Here is a 20,059-nt window from a genome sequence, read left to right as displayed (position 1 = left end):
CCCTGCACCATTCCCACCACCAGAGTTCTGAATCCCCAATCCCTCAGTTGTAAGGTACAGCAGTTCCCCTAAGGTTGCAGATGTGTGTTAACTATTACTTCTACAACTGTCTGTCTATATTTGCATATATATCCCCCCACTTTTTTTTCTATAGTCCCATCTTTTCTTCCATTCCTAAGTCACACATACACCTATCACTACATCCAAATATCCCTTACTTTTTCCTCTTCTCTCTCTGGGTCAGGTCCTAATGGAGTTGGAGTTCAGAGACCTCTAGTCATCTTCCCCTATAATTTCTCCCTTGTTGGGAGTATAGATCAAAATTCTTTTTGTGGCACAGAAGGTGGGAGATCTGGCTTCTGTAATTTCTTCTCTGCTGGACATGGGTGTTGGCAAGTCAATTCATAACCCCAGCCTGTCTCTATCTTTCCCCAATAGGGCAGGGATCTTGAGAGGTAAGGTTCCAGGACACATTGATGAGGTTGTCTGTCCAGGAAAGTAACTTGAGTCTTCCTGTGGCACGACTATTTTAGGACCAAGCCATCTCAACCTTACTTTACAATAAGTAAGATGTGTATATATGATTTCAGTAACAATTTGCATAACCAGAGAATGTGCCAGAATTTAGTGATCTTGACCATTCCCCTACTTGTTCCACTTCCACCCATGTTGTAGTAATAGGGAGATCCCATTATTTCCTATTACTGCATGGTAAGGTATCATGGATGTATACCACAACTTCCTTAATCACTCATCTATTATTGGACATTCAGCTTGTTTTGGAATTTCAGATGATTATCAATAGTGCTTCCATGAACACAAGTATGCATAGATCTCTTTGGACAAGTGGATTTGTGTTCTTTGAAAAGTGTCTTCTGTTTCCTTGTATGTCACCAGGAACTGTGCCCAGGGCCTTGAACATGTGTTATACCTTCATAGAGTGACTTCCCTTGCCCAATTTTTCATTCTTTATTTCTAGAGGTTAGGAGAAAGAGAATGAGGAATGAAGGAAGGAGAAAAACATCACAGCCCCATATATGGGGCTTCTCTGGCGCTGCCCATGGTGCTTCTTTGTATTGCCTGGGTTGGAACCCAAGGAGGGTCTTTTGCAAATTATGGTCTGTGCTTTACCAGGTGAGCTGTCACCCAACGCCTCCATAGAGCCTCTTGACTTGAGTTTCTCATAATTGACTGGCATCAGTCTCCATGCCTGTTGTCCATTTGTCACTTGAGTTTTAGTTCATTGTAAATAATATCTAGTGTTTTCTAATATGAACCCCTTGTCCATCTTAGACTAATGTCTTTTCCCAAGTGAGACCAATCTCTTTTCATTATGTTAAGCAAAATCTTTAACTCTGGGACTATAAAGTTTATGGTTGTGTTTCTTTTTCACCTCAAACTATGTATGTTTAGGAGTCCTTTACCTTCACCAGGTCACAGACATAAGTGATTCTCTTTATTTTCTTCTTGCATCCCCTAGAGGTTGAGGAAGCCTCAAACCTCATGTCTTTACAGCAGAATTCCAGTTTCATTGGTTGGGGAAATGGTCCAACTGGCAAAGCATTGGAATTGTATGCCTGTATGTTCTGGGTTTGGTCCCTGGCATCACATACACTGGAGTATTACTATGTCTTCTTTCTCTCCCTTCCTGTCCACTTCTCTCTGTCTCATGTGAAACTCTCTTGTTTGTAGTAAATAGAAAATACATTATTAAAAAAAAGTGTGCAGGTGATCTTTTTTTAAAAGATTTTATTATTATTTATTTTATAATTATTATTATTTATTTATTTATTCCCTTTTGTTGCCCTTGTTTTATTGTTGTAGTTATTGTTGTTGTCGTTGTTGTTGGATAGAAGAGAGAGAAATGGAGAAAGGAGGGGAAGGCAGAGAGGGACAAAGAAAGGCAGACACCTACAGACCTGCTTCACCACTTGTGAAGCAACTCCCCTGCAGGTAGAGAGCCAGGGGCTCGAACCAGGATCCTTACGCTGGTCCTTGTGCTTTGTGCCACGTGGCTTAACCCACTGTGCTACCTCCTGACTCCTTGCAGGTGATCTTCTGTTAGACGAAAGGCCAGTGTTTGTGAATTCAGGCTGTGTGGAGGGTAACATGCTGCTTCTTCTCCTCATGGGCCAGCAGGAAGGCCATTGGGCATAGCAGGCTTTAATTAAACTTCCCCTCTCTAACTTTTCCTGAACATCAGGGGTGTTCCTATTGCACGATGGGGGTGACAGGTAATGAGCAGAGGTGTCCTTCAGGAGCTATGCTGCTCTGAGTTTGGGAGGAGGTGGTGTGGGCCCTCGACATCCTCTGAAATCTGAGGGCCAGGTATTGGCACAGAGACACCTGTGAAGGAGACAGCCAGCAAGAGGAGGCATGGCGTCATGTCAGCCTGTGCTGCCTCTGCCAGGCTGAGTAGACCTAGCTCTTCCTTCCAGTTGGCCTGTCTCTGCGCTTCTGAGCCTGGGAGCCCCAGGCCCCTGTCACTTGCTGGATTTAGATGCTGGAGACCGTTCCTTCTGCCCATCATGCTTATGTGTGCTGTATAGTAATTACAAATTAAAAAACTTCACGCAGCTTATTACCAGCACTCAGCTACATGTGCTCAGGTCCAGGGAAAAGAGATGTGGTGAGTCCCAGGGAGAAGGAGAGCAGGCAAGGGCAGCAGGGACAGACAGTGACCAGAAAATAGCTTCAATAACTTTTTAAAAATTATCCTTATTTATTTATTGGATAGAGACAATCAGAAATTGAGAGGGAAGAAGGAGATAGGAGAGTGACAGAGGGACACCTGCATCCTGCTTTACCACTCGCAAAGTTTTCCTCTTGCAGGTCGGGGTGGAGACCAGGGACTCGAACCTGGGTCCTTGTGCATTGTAACATGTGAACTCAACCAAGTGTCGCACCACCTGGCCCCTTAAACAACTTTCTATAAACCCACAATCCCTTGTGGGTTTGCATAAATCCCAGGTATGCCCATCAAGCTGGAGCCTGGAAAAGACATGTCAGTGTTTCTTTTTTATTAAAAAAACAAACAAACAAAAAACCATGTCTGAGACAGGTGATGGAACCAGGATGGCTAGAGGGAGGGCAGCACAGATGCCTGGCTTCTGCCTCACTTTATTTATTTATTTTTTAGGTCTTCTCTCCCTCTCTCTAACTTTTAAAAATATTGTATTTATTTATGTTAATGAGAGAGGATGAGAGAGGGGGTGGCACACCCAATGAAGCGCACCTATTACTGAACACAAGGGCCCACGGAAAAATCCAGGTTTGATCCCGTAGCCCCCACCTGCAGCAGGGAAGTTCTGCAAGTGGCTGAGCAGGTCCACAGGTCTCTTTCTTTCTCTGTCTCTCTCTTTCTCACTCTCTCTCCCCCTCCTCTCTCAATTTCTCTGTCCTAGCTAATAATATGGAAAAAATGGCTGCCAGGATCAGTAGATTCGTAGTGCTGGCATTGAGCCCCAGTAATAACCCTGGAGAAGGAGGGGGGAAGGGGAGGGGAGAGGAGGGGACAGAGCACTACTTGGCCCTGGTTTATGGCGGTGCTGGGGATTGAGGCTGGGACCTGAGCCTTAGGCATAGAAGCCTGTTTGCATAACCATTAAGCTGTTTCCCCAGACATAGGAACTTCTCTTAAGGGCAGAGAAGGTATTGTCACTGCTGGGATTTCACAGCTCTGGGTCAGCTTTTCTAGGTAGAAAGAGAGAAGTGGGAGAGGGAGAAGGAGAGGGGAGGCATCAGAGCAGGGAAGCTTCCTCCAATGCAGTGAGGGTTGGGCTCAAACCTGGGTCACACACTTGGTTAAACAGTGCACCATCCAAGTGAACTATTTTGATGGCCCAAACATGCCTTAAAGGGGGGAGGGGCAGGGCTGTGCTGTAGCACACTTGCTTGAGCACACACATTGAAATGTGCAAGGACCCAAGTTCAAGCCCCAGGTCCCCACCTCCAGGGTAGGAATCTTCAAAAGTGGTGTAGCAGGTCTGCAGGTGTCTCTCTTTCTCTGTTCTTCTCTATCTTCCCCTTTTCTCTTTGTCTCTATCTCATAAATAAATAAAATGAATATAAAATATATTTTATATGAAGGAGCTAGAGTTCTACATGGGAGAAAGAAGATAGAGCACCACGCAGTCTGTGCAGCACTAGGGATTAAAACAGGAGGCTCAGGCATGCAAGCCCTGTACTCTGCAAGCTGAGCTTTCTCCCCCAACCCCCTCCACCTTGGAGCCTGTTTCTGAGTACGCGTGCTACACTATTGAACTTCAAGAGAGTAACCATTATACACTTGTTGATGATCCATGGACAGGAAGCTGTGGCTGTTTAGTCCACACAGCTGGATGCTCTTGGAGGTAAGTATGCCTCTGAGAGGCCAGCTCCCAACCAGGCTTCAGCAGATCCGTCACATTCAGAGTGTCCCCATCTGGCCAGGTGGAAACACCCAGGGCCTTTTTTACACTGAAAGCTCAGACTTGACAAACCTTCCTGAAATCACAGCTGGGAGCACTGGGGCTGGGAGCATTGGAGCTGGGAGTACTGAGCCTGAAAACACAGAGGCTGGGGGCACTGAGGCTGGGGGCATAGAGAATGGGAGCACTAAGCCTAGAGGCATGCAGGCTGACTAGTTCATTAGGCCAGGGCCAGACTGAGCCAGTGGTTGGACCAGCAGGACTTCTGGCTCCTTCCAGCAAAGGTGGTGGCATAACAAGGTCCTGATTCTTCCAGAAAGCAGTTGTTGCCTTGGAGAGCTTCTGAGCAGCCATCTAGCAGGGACCTGGGGGGCAAGTAGGTGCCTCAAATCCCATCCATAAATCCCTGAATCCTACAGTTCTCAGTGTTGCAAAATAAGGCTTTGCTCCTACTTTGCTGAGTCTTTGTTTTCCTAAAGGTCTAAGTGGTGATCCTGCATTCATCCCACAATCAAAGTGATTGTGGATTATCTGCTAAATACCTCATTAGAGAATCTTCAAACATGTCTCTCTCCAAGGTTTTTCATTGTTGTTGATTTCCTCTTAAGAGCAGTGAAGCTTTAAAGGGGGGGGGGGGCAGCATATCTGTCGCATTTTGAATATCTCTGGCTGCATGATTTTGAGTGCCTCTGTTAAATCCACTTGTGGAAAGAGATTTTCAAGACAGAGAGTTACAGGGACTTGGTTTGTAAAGTGAGCAGAGGACAGGGAGCTCACAGGCAGGGCCACCGGCCCAAGTGTTAAATTGGCCAGGGTTCAACACTTACCCTGGCTGTATGACTGCTTGATCTAAGTGTGAGCTCAGCCTCAGTCTCCTTAGCTGTAGCCTGAAATTGCAATACTCACCTGGACGACCTGGAGTAGATGGAATGAAGCAGCACAGTGCCTGCCAATGGCAGCAAGAAACTTAACAGTTTATTAATATTTCACCTGGTCTGGCTCCTTGCTTTGTTTCTTAAACCTCATATTTGAATAAGATCATCCAGTATTTGCCTTTCTCTTGGTCTGTTTGACTTAGCACAATCCCCTCCAGCCCATTCATGTTGGGAGAAAAAAAAAAAGTTTTACCATTTTTCAGGGATGTGTAGTATTCCGCTGTGTGCATAACCTGTGTCTTCCTTGCCCATTCATCTATCATTGGACAGTGAGGGAATTTCCAGGTCTTGGCTCTTGTAAACAGTGTTACCATTAATTGATGCCATTTTCTTTTCTTTTTTTTAAAATTTTTATTTATAAAAAAGAAACACTGACAAAAACCATAGGATAAGAGAGGTATAACTCCACATAATTCCCACCACCAGAAATCCATATCCCATCCCTTCCCCTGATAGCTTTCTTATTATTTATCCCTCTGGGAGTATGGACCCAGGGTCATTGTGGGTTGCAGAAGGTGGAAGATCTGACTTTTCTAATTGCTTCCTCACTGAACATGGGTGTTGACAGGTCAATCTATGCTCCCAGCCTGTCTCTCTCTTTCCCTAGTGGGGCAGGGTTCTGGGGAAGCAGGGCTCCAGGACACATTGGTGGGGTTGTCTGCCCAGGGAAGTCTGGTTGTCATTATGGTAGCATCTGGAACCTGGTGGCTGAAAGAAGAGCTAACATATAAAGTCCAACAAATTGTTGACTAATCATGAACCTAAAGGCTGGAATAGTGCAGATGAAGAGTTGGGGTTCCCGTTTTGAAGATAGCTAGTAGGCATATTGTAGGTATATTCCGTAGGGTCCATGACTTCACTAGTTTTTTCCTGAGCCTGACCTCTGATATGCAGGTGGACCCAAGTTGTTGTCTGGGGAGCTTTTCTTCTTTTTTTTACTTCTCACTAGTGCTTGCTGCCTTTGCTATCACTACTCTCCACAGACATTTTTTCCCTTTCAACTTTAGACACAGAGAGAGACATAGACAGAAAGAAGGGATGACATCACAGGACCATACTAGTGTTCACCAAGCTACCCTCTGTGCCATCCGGGGTGTACCTGCATGGGGGCTTGGGGCTCGAACCTGATTTTTTTTTTCTTATTTCACACTCCCATCACCAGAGGTTTGTGTCCCCATCCCCACCCCCATAGATAAACACTATCATTCTCCCAGTCTTAAATATAGGTTGACATTATGTTTTTTTTCATATTCATATACTTAGTTGTCTGTATTCTGCATATGAGTGAAACGATTCTGTAGTTGACCTTCGCCTGCTTACTTGCTTCACTGAGTATAATCTTTTCCAACTCCATCCATTTTATCTCAAAGGACACAATGTGATCCCTTTTTTATTGCTGTGAGGTACTCTGACCAGATCCTGGGTTCTTCACCTACAGGTGGGGATGGTCACTTTCTCTAGCAGAAGTCCTGTACAGAGGATCTTTAGACATACATGCAGTGAGCTTCCACTTGTGGGATTCTTGGCATCTGAGGATTTGCCAGGTTCCAAGGGATCCATGCTGCTAGCCAGTTAATTCTTTTGAATATGTGTGTGCCTGGAGCTTATGTGCTGGTTTTATATATTTTTAAAGAGGAATTTTATTTTATGTTACTTTTTAAACAACTTTTTACTGCTTTTTCTTTAAATTTATGATCTTTATTTATTGGGTAGAGACAGCCAGAAATCGAGAGGGTAAAGGGAGAGAGACAGAAAAACACCTGCAGCACTGCTTCACCACTTGCAAAGCTTTCCCCTTGCAAGTGGGAACCAGGGGCTCGAACACAGATCCTTGTGCATTGTATCATGTTTGCTAAACTAGGTGCACCACCATCTGGTCCCCAGGAATTTTCATTTATTATTCTGATTCTGATAATCTCCAAAAATTTAGGACCACTTCCCATGTTTCTAGCATGAAAGTAGTTCTTTTTTTAAAAGGCTTTTATTTAATTATTTTTATTTTATTGATTTATTCCTTTTATTTGGGTGGGGCTAATGGTTTACAGACAGCAGTAAAATAGAATAGTTTGTACATGTGTAACAGTTCTCAGTTTTCCACATAACAATCTAACCCCCCACCTAGGTCCTTCTCTGTCATCATGCAAAGTTCTATCTTGTTCAATACTTGGCACTTTATATTCTTTGGAGAACTCTTTGTTCTTTTCCCCACTATATTGGGGGGTTAATGGTTTACAGGACAGTTATTGACACATAGGTATAACTACTTTTTCCCCATTTTTTATTGCCATTGTTGTTACCCTTGTTGTTGTCATTATTATTATTGTCATTGCTGTTGCTAGATAGGACAGAGAAATCGAGAGAAGAGGGGAAGACAGAGATGGGGAGAGAAAGATAGACACCTGCAAACCTGTTTCACTGCTTGTGAAGCACCTCCCCTGCAGGTGGGGAGCCAGGGGGCTCGAACTGGGATACTTGTGTGGGTCCTTGCTTGGCATAATGTGCGCTTAACCTGCTACTCTACCGCCCTCCCGACTCCCCCATATAGGTATAACTTCTTACCTTCCCTTGATAGGTGTCTTCAAGACCCTTTCTCTTCAGGCTAGGTCCTTTTCTACCATCATATGCCAGGACCCCAAAGCACCCCATCCCTCTCCCTCCTTCCCCAGAGTCCTCTGTGCTGGTGCAATACCCACACTCAGTGAGCGGGTTGTCCTGACAGCACTTACTGAATGCTGCCTCCCTCTCCTTCACTCAGTGGAATTGCCACTTGCAGCATGTATCTGATACTCCACGGACAAGACCCCTCCTCCTTTTCAATCCCTGTATTTCTCTCCCCATCCACACCACACTGCTGAAGTGATGGGACTTGATATCTGCAAGAGAAGCTGCCCCCTCATTATTTTTCCTTTTTTCTTTTTCTTTTTCTGGGTCATCACGAGGACTTCACTGCTCCAGATCAGCTTCTCCAGATAGGAAGAGAAAACGCATATGACCCTGCAGATGGTGCAGTGGCTAGAGTTCTGTGGTTGCAAGCATGAGGTCCCAGGTTCATTCCCTAGCATTGCATGTGCTTGAGTGATGTTCTGGTGTTTTCACTCACTCAAGCTCCTCATTCCTCCTCCCTGTCTCTCTGGTTAAGAAGTTAATGGGGGCCAGGCGGTGGTGCACCTGGTTAAGCACACACATTATAGTGCACAGGGTCCCAGGTTTAAACCCTCTGGTCCCCGCCTATAGGGAGAAAGTTTCACAAGTGGTAAAGCAGGGCTGCAGGTGTCTCTCTGGCTTTCTCTCCCTTTCTATCTCTCCCACTCCTCTCAATTTCTCTGTCTCTATCCAATAATAAATAAATAAATATATATATTTTTTTTTTAAAAAAAGAAGTTAATGGGCCTTTTAGAGAGAGAGAGAGAGAGAGAGAGAGAGAGAGAGGAACTATCTTGCCAGCCTGATTCTTATGTCTTTGAGTAGTCTATCTATGCCAGGCAGGATGTCAGAAGGATAGAGAGACACAGTCAAAAGGGGTAACTGCAAAGTTTGGAGAATGAGCAGTTGTAGAGGTATGGGCCATGCCAGGCACCCCCAATCTATGTATCAGTGCCTATAAAGGGTGGGCACAGGTCCTACTCCCAGGACAAGTGGCTGGATGGCTGAGGAGACTCTGCAGGACTTTGAAGTGTCTGATGTCATGATCTGGCTCTTACTTAAATGAAGTCACTCTGACCTTGTGGCCACATGAGGACCAGCCTGGCCATGGCTGACCGAGTCTGAGGTTCAGTGCGGATGGACACTCTGAAGTCACACATCTTATTGAGAGGGGCAGTGCTTTTCTTAGCAGACAGGGAGTGAGGGATTCCAAGGCATCCTGGAGGATTCCTGCTAGAACAGGAATGCTGGAATTACAGCCCTGAGTTTAGGGTGAAGGTTTCACTATGGGGTGTGATTGGGGAACTGGGTGGTGGCACACCTGGTTAAGCATACATAGTACTAAGTGCAGAAGATCTGTGCAAGGATCTGGGTTCAAGCCCTTCACTTCCTACCTGCAGGTGAAGCAGGTCTGCAGGCATCTGTCTTTCTCTCCCCCTCTCTGTCTTACATCCCCTCTCACTTTCTCTCTGTCCTACCGAATAAAATGGGGGTGGGGGAGGGAGAGAGAGAGAGAAATGGCATCCAGGACCAGTGGATTTGTAGTGCAGGCACCAAGCCTCAGTGACAGAACGCAAAAAAAAAAAAGAAAAAAAAGAAAAGAAAAAACTGATGTCTCTGGATTGGGTGAGAGTAGAGTAGGTTGGAGCAGGGTAATGGCTATAACCTCATTTCTAAGTATAAGCCCCCCACCCCCACTCCACTCAGTCTATGGCCACCTGGCCTTTGGCTTGGTGCACAACCACACAAGAACTCTGGGGGCTGTTCTCTTGATCTGTTTGACCTTGTTCATCTGCATATAAATGTCCGCCCACTCAAAACTCATCAACTTCCTCCAGTGGTTGCTGCAAGGTATTAAGTCTAATCAGCCCGAGGCAGACATTTGACCTTTTCCCCCCAAGTGACACCCTGTTTTTACTTGTTAGTTTGTTGTTAGAAGGATGGGAGAGCATGGTGTGAAGTGCTGGGAAAAATTGTACCAGAGACAACTCCTTGGGCTTCTGTTGTGCCAGTCTTGCTTGGCTGATTGAAGCTCCCTTCATACACACTTCCAGCGCTGCCCAGGCTGTGGCATAAGCTCAGGGTGACCTTAAACCAGAAGGAGGAGCACCACTCTGACAAAGAGCTGTGTCTAGAACCCCAGGGCCCTCAGTCAGGGTGGGCCCTGTGATGCTCCCTGGGGGCTGAGAGCATAGCCCTTGATTCTTAAAGCTGCCCCCAGCCCTTGCCTGTCCTCTGGCCTCGGGCTGTCCCACCCTCTCCACATGTAGCTCCTACATACCTGTCCATTGACAGGGCCACCTGGGAAGCCAGGTGGGTGGCACCCCTGGCAGAGGCAGCAGCTTCAGAAGAACAGGAGAAGCATCCTGAGCCTGGCTGTAGCCTAGGCCTCTCTGGAGACACTTGTGCATGTGTGCAGTATTCCAGAGCCTTCTGGGACTGTGAGGATTGCAGGGCAGTGCATGTGTTTGTGTGTGTGTGTGTTGGGGGGGGGGGTGAGGTTCACAGTCACTTGAGAAAGTATCCCGCTTTGTGCAGCTAGCACCTCACTTGTTCTGTCTGGGTGGGGAGAAGGGATCTCTGCCAGTTAGCTTTCTCTGTCTGTAAAATGGGGGTAACTCCCTGCTTCCCAGTAGCACCCACATGTCATGGAAAGAAGATCCTCTTTTGGGGATGCTGGAGGCATACAAACAAACAAACAAAAAGATGTCTCTGTTTATACTGTGAATCTGTTATGGGTAGGGTGGCTTGAGAGCAAGGACCAGATTGTGAAGCAAAGAGAAAAAAAAAAAGGGGGGCTGGGTGGTGGCGCACCTGGTTGAGTGCACATGTTACAATGCACAAGGACCCAGGTTCGAGTCCCCGGTCCCCACCTGCAGGGGGAAAGGTACACAAGTGGTGAAGCAGTGCTGCAGGGGTCTCTCTGTCTCTCTTCCTCGCTATCCCTCCCTCTTTCCTCTTGATTTCTGGCTGTCTCTATCCAACAAATAAATAAAGATAATAAAAAAATTTAGAAAAACGTAATGCCTATAAAAAAAGAAAAAGTAAAGAAAGAAGCATTTTTCTATTATATGTTGAAATGAATGTCACCAAGTGCTTCCCAAGCCAGTAGAGTTGAGGACAAGCAGCAGTGAGGACAGTGAGGACAGGGGTCAGCTGTGAGCACCACTCGAGTGCTCCAAAGACCTTCCCAACCTGTTATTTATTTATTTATTTATTTATTTATTTATTTACTCATTGTCACCAGGGTTATCTTGGGCTCAGTGCCAGCAAGACAAATCCATTGCTTCTGGTGGCTACTTTGTTCCTTCTTTTATTCCTGTTCTGTTACAGAAAGGAATCGGGTGAGAGAGGGTGAGAGAAGGAGAGAGACATCTGTAGCAGCGCTGCTTCACAGTTCATGAAGCTTCCCCTTGAAGGTGGAGGCTAGGAGCTTGTGCGTGGTAACAGATATTCTGCCAGTGTGCCACCCTCCTAAATTCTCCTAATGACTCTCCTCCTATGGACAGTCCAGCGCTTATTTTTGCCTTCTGATAGGGCAGGACACAAGCTCAGAGGGCTGATTGTGGCTTAACCTGGGACTATGAGTCTGAACAGTCATGGGCGCAGTCTCTGCATTCTGCTGGGCTTCAAGGGAGCTCCAGTCTGGAACCCTGTGGGCTGGTGGGCAGGCAATGGAGGTCCAACCAAACAAGGACCCTTCTGGACCTCTGGAGTGGGAAGCGTTTTTCCATTTATGTTCTTGTATTTACTCTGTCTGCTGGGAGGACCAGATGAATTCTTGTTACAGACACTTTACTGTGTAAATTTATCCTGCCCTGGTCCCAGGAGTCCTTATTGCTGTCTCTGGTAGCTGTGGTCTAAGCAGAAGCTCTTACTGCAGCCTGGGAGTCCACTGATGTAAAAGTCTCTGTCTAGGGCTGGAGAGATAGCTCACTGGTTAGGATGCCTGCTTTGCTTTGCACACAACTTGCCTCTGAGCCCTGACATCACATGGGCTGCACTGTAGCATTGGGGGAAGCTCCATTGCTGTGGTTCCCCCCCCCCCCACTGCTGTATAAAGAAAAAAAAAGCAGTTTTAGAGTGGTGAAACTGTGCCTGTGGGAGCACCTGGCTCTGCAAAAGAATCCAAATGCAAACACAAGACAGACAAGCAGCAACCACCTCTGTTTATTTTTTGTATCTGATAGAAAAGAGAGAAATTAAGAGGAAGTGGGAGATAGAGAACAGAGAGACACCTGAAGTATACTGGTATGTTTCTGTTGTTGTTTGCTTACTTTACATTGAGAAGTTTCATAGGCCCTTGGGAATGTGGTTATCCAGCAAGCAGTGTGGAGTCGGAACAGAGACAGACTCATGGCCTGCCTTTCATCCTTTGAGAGACCTCAAGTCAGGCCTCTTTTGTTCAAGGAAATGCTTCTGTATTTGGTGTGTCACCTCAGGCTCTTTCTCTAGGTGTGTGACCTCCAATTCCTGGTCTTCAGCCTGGAACCAGGCAGAGCTGGGCTTGTAAAGCTTCTCTGTGCCACTTGCCTCCAGGAACCTCAGCAGCTTCCCTTGTTAAATGGCACCAAGGTCTCATGGGAGCCAGAAATGGATTAAGATGAACTTGACCAAAAGTGCTGCCTGCTAAGTACTCACATCCTCCCCCTGCTGCCCAGAGGCTCAGGGGTCCCTCTTTCGGTACCTGCACCCCCACCCATCTGCTGAAGCTATTACTGACAGGCAGAGGATGTTATGAGAGCATCCTCTGGCCAGTCAGGGTTTACATGGCTTTATAGAACCTTTCCTTTGTTTTATTTACTTCTCAGTCTTGGAGATACTATTTACAAACCCATTTTGCAAGTGGAAAGACAGGTCATGCAGAAAATGAGCAGATACTGCATTTAGCCTCTGCCAATAGCAAAGGAAAAGAAAAGGAGTCTGTTGTGTTTCTGGAGGTGACAAGTTTCTTCTGTGAAGGCGCAGACAGAAAACATTTCCCCTGCTTACAGGTCACTTGCTCTCTTCCCCTCCCAACTGCTCCACTTTGCTTTGAAGCCCTCCTTGAAATGCAAATAAATGGACTGGGGAGATGGGATATCGATTACACAAAAGACTGTCATGCCTGAGCCTCTGAGGTCCCAGGTTCAATCCCCAGCACCACCATAAGCCAGAACTGAATAGTGCTCTGATCTCTCTCCCTCTCTCCCTCTCTCTCTCTCATTCTCTCTCTCTCTCTCTCTCTCTCTCCTTCTTCCTCTTCTCCTTCCTCCCCTTCTTCCTCTTCTTTCTTCTTTTGTCTATATTCTCCATTAAAAGCTCTGTTCGCAGAAACCATGACACTGTATTTGGCCCATGGTCCAGCGTTTGCCTTCAGTGTGTTGTGTTCCCATTCCCTTTCTCTCCTTTTCTGGTTCTTCTTCATTGGATCATGTATCTGTCTGGTGCCTTGCGAGCACCTGTCTGGTTCCTCCTGTCTTTGCAGCTCTCCTTGGAAGTGGAGACATGAGCCATATCCCCACTGTGTCTGATTGACCTGATTGATCAGAAGTATTTGTCATGGCAGGCAGCACTCCAGGCCGGTTGATCAACAGTGATGCATTTGATTGATAGTTCACATGGCCCGAAAAACACATTTGGCGAGGGGACAGATGACGGACTCAAGACATTGGGCAAGTCACATAGTCTGCTGTGTCAGGGTCCGGCCAGGACTGTTTTTCCAGACACAAGATCGCTCAGGTCAGAAAAGCTTTCCTTAAAATATTAAAAGTAAAAAAAGGGGTTAGGGGGACTAAGGAGATAGCATAGCCATTCTGTAAGACACTCCTGCCTGAGGTTCTAAGGCCCAGGGTTCTATCGCCAGTACCACCATAAGTCAGACCTGATCAGTTTCTCCCTCTTTATCTGTGTCTGTATGTGTCTTTCATTAAAAAAATAAATGAAGGGCTGGGAAAACCTCATAATCATGCCTCAGGCACAAAACATCTTAGGTTCAATCCCTAGCACCACCATAAGCCAGATCTGAGCAGTGTTCTGAAAAACAAAAAAAAAAGATAAACAAATAAAGAAGAATATTTAAGAATAAAAAGAAAATCTATCCTGGACTTGACCACCAGAAATGACGGCTCTACTCCCAACAAAATAGATTGTCAACCAGAAGCTTACTTTTTCTTTTTTTTTTTTTTCCCTGGGCCATCTGTTTTATCAGCAAGATGTGAAGGGAAGGAGAGCTGCCCTTGCCCGCCTCTCCCAACCACCCACAACAAATTACAAGAAGTGGTATATGGAAACAGGAGTCCCTGGAATGTTCCAGGTGGTTGGATCTAGAGGGGATCCTGTGGTATGTGAATGGCTTCCTCTTCGGCTGTCTGCCATTGCTCAGCAGAGCCTTCAAGGTGGCTGGTCCTTCCTTCCCTCTCCCTCTGGGGAAAAGTGTTCCAAAGAACTCTGCATCCTTTCTCCCTCCTCATCCCCAACTCAGATAGATGTGTGGCTGTGCTTAGCAGTCTTGGTCATCCATTACAAGCTGGCTCCAGATGTTCCCCACCTGCCTGTTCTGTCCCCCCTGCCTCTATCTATCTAATCTAATCTATCTATCTATCTATCTATCTATCTATCTATCTATCTATCTATCTTCTGCTCTCCTGTTCCTTAGAAAGAACTTGGACCAGTCTGTTATATAGAAAATGCTCCAATACTCAAGTTGTCGTATGTCTATTTCTGTATCTCCCTCCTCCTCCCTCTCTCTCTTGCTTCTCAGCATCCATCACTCCTTTCCCTCCCCCTCTCCCCCTCCCCCTCCTCTTCTCCTTGGAATAAGGTCCTTGTAGCTGCTGAGTAATGGCCCAGCAGGCCAGCAGAGAGGGCAGGGGGCTGGCTTCATCCCACCCAGAGAGGCTGTGCTATGTTCTCATTCTATCCAACTGAGATTGGGGGTACCTCACACAGTGCAGCACATGCATCACCATATCCAAGGGGTGATGAGGGAGGAAAAGGTGCCAGAGCAGGGGCAGGTGTGGGCAGGGACAGTGCTTGTCCATAAGCTTGTGTACCTGCAGGATATTGATTGAGCATCTTTTGTCCATGGGGCACTGTCCCTGGCCACTGGGACTGTAGTGAGAGCAGGCAGGTGTGGAGGAGGGAGGGCCTGGGTGTGGGCTGTAGTAGGTTGTGGAGGCTCCCAGAGGCCAGCTTAATGGCTGGTTTAGCTTGGGGGGGGGGGGCTGCCTCTGGAGCAGGAGTGAGCAAGCCCAGTGCCCAGTTTCTCTGTGGCTCCATGTCCCCAGCAATGCCCCCTCCCTTAGTCCATCTCCTCGATACAAAGCAGGGTCAGTCAGGCCCTTGCCACCTCTGGTCAACACCCCCAAATTATGCGGGTTGGGAATAGTCATTGCTGTCCATTGAGTAAGAGCTATGAGCCAAGCATGTTTTGCTGTTGCATGAGCTCCTCACCCCAGCTCCAAGAGGGAACTGGCCCCGTATTCGAGGTGAGGCAATAGAAACTTCTAGAAGTTAAGGTGGTAGGGCATAGAGCAGTCAGAGTTGGCTCAAATTGCAGACATCTGTGGGTCCTAGAAGTAGAGGTTGGGCACCCAAGGTCCAGATGCTTCCATGCTAAGCAGATTCTCCTCCTGCCTGCACTCCCATTTCCCACCATGGGATTTCTTCCTTCTGTGTGGGAGGAAGGGATATTATAAAGGTTGTATTTTGTTGTGGACTTTGTGCAGTGGATGATGTATTGAGCTCTTAAGCAGGAAGTTCACATGTTATTGCATGTGTCAGAGTGATGCGCTAGTGTTCTCTCTCTCTCTCTCTCTGGATAAATACAAATTAATTTAATCTAATTTTATTTATTTATTATTGGATAGATATAAAAGAAATTGAGAGGGTAGGGGAGACAAGGAGGGAGAGAGACAGAGAGACAACTGCAGCTATGCTTTACTACTCATGAAGCTGTCCCCCTGTCGGTAAGGACCAGGGTCTTGAACCTGGGTCCTTGTGCACTGTAGTGTGTGCACTTAACCAGGTACACCATCATCTGGCCCCTAATAAATACAAACTTAAAGAAAGGATGAAGGAGAGTAAAAGGAGGAGGAGGAGGGAGAGGAGAAGGAGGAAAGGGAAGAGAGGAAGAAGGAGAATCAGCAGCAGCAGGAAGAGAGAAAGCCACAGAGTTTGGTACAAGGTTGTTCTGGAATATCTCTGTGGAGCCAACATTGTGGTAGACTGCCAACCCCCAAATTCCCCAGGCACTGGATTCAAAAACCTGCATTTCAGTGCGTTCCCAGAAGTTGAATCAGGCCACACTACTGAAGTGTCCAGTGCCATATCCACACCCCCTGGTCTGCTCCCATAAGACTTCTAATCTCATCATAATGACCCCTGACTGAGGGCCTTCTCTGACAAGACTCACCTCCCAGACCCCTTGTCTGCAAATACCATGACACATGGGGAGCTGGGAGAGAGGCCGCACACTGTCTGGGATGCTCACATGCCAACAGGTGACAGCAGCAGTGTATGACCGCAGCCCTTATCTGGGCTGTCATCTGACTCCCTGGTGTTGGGATGAGGCCAGACATGGGTCCCTGAGTCTCTGCTGGGTGCCAGGGACCCTGGCTTGCAGGAGGGCCTTCTTGAGCTCAAAGATGTGACATAGAGATATGGCTGCATGGTAAGTTCCTCTGCTCAGAGCTGATGATGTCCTGGGGCACCAGAAGCTCATAAAATGGCTTAGTCAGGGCACCCTGCAAAGACAGAGACCCCAAGTCCCATCCATGAAAGGGAGGGAATAGCAGTGATGAGCCCACTATCCTCCACTACCGTTTTCGTGTTGCTTTGGCACAGCTGTTTGGCCTCGGTTTGGCTTTACCACAACCTGGGGCTGAGCTTTTTCTTTCTAGAGACAGGGCAGCAGGGGCTGAGAAAAACACAGACCCCGCCAGGAGCTCAGGAGTAAGGGTCAACATGCCTGGGGTAACACAGGTGCCTAGAATGCATCTGCAGGCTCCAGCTCCAAATACTGGGAGATGCAGAGTACCAAGAGCCAGGGCCCTCTTTTAGTGGGGCCAGAACCCAGCCTTCAAGCCATCCCACCAGACTGGTCACTGTTTCCTTCTTGGAAGTCATCAAAGGGAAGAAATCAGACTTAGGCAGCATGATCTCTCTGTCCGTAGACCAGGGCTTATCAAGTGCTTCTGAAATAGTGTTTAGAACATGGACAGGGCATCTCTGGGGTAGCACAGTAGATCAATCTCTCAAGCATAAGGTCCTGAGTTCGATCCCAGTATCACATGACAAAATGATGTTCTGGTTCACTCTCTTTATAAACTTTCAGTAAATCCACTGCTCCCAGAAACCAGAAGTCATTGTTTCCATTCCATTCCATTCCATTCCATTCCATTCCATTCCATTCCATTCCATTCCATTCCATTCCATTCCACTCCGTTCCGTTCCATTCCATTCCACTCCATTCCGTTCCATTCCATTCCACTCCATTCCACTCCATTCCCTTTCCATTCCATTCCATTCCATTCCATTCCATTCCATTCCATTCCATTCCATTCCATTCCATTCCATTCCATTCCATTCCATTCCCTTCTCTTTTTGATAGAGACAGAGAAATTGAGCAAGAAGAGGGCATGGTGGTGTGGGGGATTGAACCTGGAGCTTTGCAGAGGTGGTAGTGATGAGACAGCAGCTCAAGGGGCTCCATCCACACAGGCCTTGGCTTTCTGGCTGGGGCTGCTGCCACCCCAGCTCTGTAAGAACTGATACTGAACACTCAGTGTCTCTGTGTGAGGGGGTGTGGGTGGGGGCTTGGGGGCACCTCTGGCTGGAGGCTGCCTGCCTGAGTCATAGATGGCACTGCCTTTCATCATGCTCATGGCTGCCTTGGGCAGCACTGCCCCGGGGTTACAGCTGCTTGCATAATGAAATCAATCCCTGAGGGCCCCGTCTGCTATGTGGGGACATTTTCTCCTGGCTGTGCTGATGTTCTGTTGAAGCCAGCTTGTTAGTGTGTTCTGGAAGTCTCTCCTCTTCACTCTGCTGGGGGTTTTAAGTAGGCCTATCCCCAGCCTGCAGGCCCAGGGGAATGGATCCTGGAGCCTGGGTTTCAGTTGAGTCCCAGATGATGCTCAGGTTGCTGACTTGGGAAACACACTGGCAGCAGGGAGAGTCTCTTCTCTAAGGGCCTCCAGCTTGGAGAGTGCATTAGGACATGCTAATCAGACCCCAGTCCAATATAGTCGTGTGTGTGTGTGTGTGTGTGTGTGTGTGTGTGTGTGTGTGTGTGTGTGTGTGTGTGTTGGGACTAAGGTCTGACTGCATGTTGCAGTTGTGAGCATTTTAGATTTCTTTTCATGAGAGAAAAAGAACAGATTACTGATGATGTTAAGGATTCAGCCAGTAGACCCTGGGACATAAAGCATGCAAGTCTGGTGTACTACCTTTGATTGGAGTTCATTTTATGAAGATAGAGATGGGTGGGGGGACTGAGACCACAGCACTAAAGCTTCCTTCAGTGCTGTAGGGGTTGGATTTGAACGTAGACTGAGCACATGGCACAGCAGTGCACTATCCAAATGATCTCTGAATCTCCTTCCCTCTCTCTCACCCCCCCCCCCGTGTGTGTGTGTAGCTGGATTGTTATGCATCCATAATTGCCCTCCACAACTTTTTTATTCAGACATATAAAGAGAAGAGAGACAGAGAGAGGAAGGAAGATTATAGCACTTAAAGCTTCCTCTGGAGCCATAATCCCTCCCAAGTGGTGCTAGGGCTCAAACCTGGGACTCAAGCATGACAGTGCAGGGTCTTGTCAGGTGAGCCATGTCTCTGACCCTGACTATAATTCTTGGTCAAGTGTAATAATAATAGACATGTTTCTTTTGTTGTTGTTGTCATCGTCGTTGTAGTTGGGGTCCCCTTACTCCAGGCTGACTTTTTTCAAATAGCAAGAGAAAGGGAAATATGCCACAAAAATGTGCTGGGGGCCAAACTCAAACCTAGTCCAGGTCTGTGACAAAACAGGTGCACTGTGCAGGTGATGCAGATCTGATTCTTAAATACCTATGCAGAGAACTTCCCACGAGATATGGGCTTAGTTACATCCTTCTACAGATGAGGAAAGTGCACTTGAGAGAGTGAAGCTTGTCTAAACTATAATTTTTAGAGCTACTAAGAGGGAAAGGGAAGTTGAAGTGCAGTGTCCCCACTCTGAGGCTTTTCTCACGCTAGAAACACAGTACTATCCATGACTGAAGATGGCTGTGATGTTCTGGGCCTTTGTGTCTCTTCTTTTTAAAATTTTATTTATTCACTTCTTACTGGATAGAGACAGAAATCAGGAGGGAACAAAGAAGGAGAAAGACAGAGAAACACCCGCAGCACTACCACTCAGGAAGCTTCACCCCTAGGGCTGGTGGGAGCCAGGACCTCAAACCTGGGTCTTTACACGTGGTCACGTGTGCACTCAACCAGGTGCACCACTGCCCTGTCCTTCTGCTTCTTCTAACACTGAAACAGGGGAGAATTGTGTTCTGGAAATTGTCAGGAGCTCGGGTTGATGTCAGCCTTCACAATTAAGAACCGGTCATTAATAATCAGATAAAAGAAGGAAATATAATGACCCAAGTACCACCAAAACGTGACATTCATAACAATGCCTTGTCAATACGGGAGCAAGGAAAGCTGAGAACAATGAATATCCATGGGGGGGGGGGCAATGACATTGGGAAAGTATGAAATACATCAGCGAGCTGGGGACAAAACCACTTGTTTTCCTTGGCTGTGCTCTTTTCCCTCTGAGTCTGGAAAACAGAATTGAGACAACACGGAAGGGGGCGGGGAGGCATTGGCACAATGAATCCCCATTACCAGCATCAGCTGGGTATCTTGTTAGCATTAACCTGATGCATTGCACATGAGCTGCAGTTAGAACAGTAATTACAGTAAATAGAAGCCATTTGGAATCCGCACGCAGCGACGAGCGGGAAAGAAGGATGGGCCGAACCAAGGCCATTACCCTTTGCAAGTTCAGGGGGCTGCTGATGATAGTGGTTTCTGCCGTGAAAAGGCACCCAGCTCAGG

General features: G+C 47.0%; 1 protein-coding gene across 11 annotated transcripts in view; it reads left to right on the top strand.

Annotated features, from left to right (window-relative positions):
- TENM4 (teneurin transmembrane protein 4) overlaps positions 1-20,059 on the top strand; it is a 545,270-nt gene that overhangs the window by 67,486 nt on the left and 457,725 nt on the right. The window lies entirely within an intron of this gene.

This window comes from Erinaceus europaeus, chromosome 17, assembly GCF_950295315.1.
Source record: "Erinaceus europaeus chromosome 17, mEriEur2.1, whole genome shotgun sequence".
NCBI lineage: Eukaryota > Metazoa > Chordata > Mammalia > Eulipotyphla > Erinaceidae > Erinaceus > Erinaceus europaeus.
Note: the sequence above shows the minus strand (reverse complement) of the source record. Positions and strands in the feature narration are given on the sequence as shown.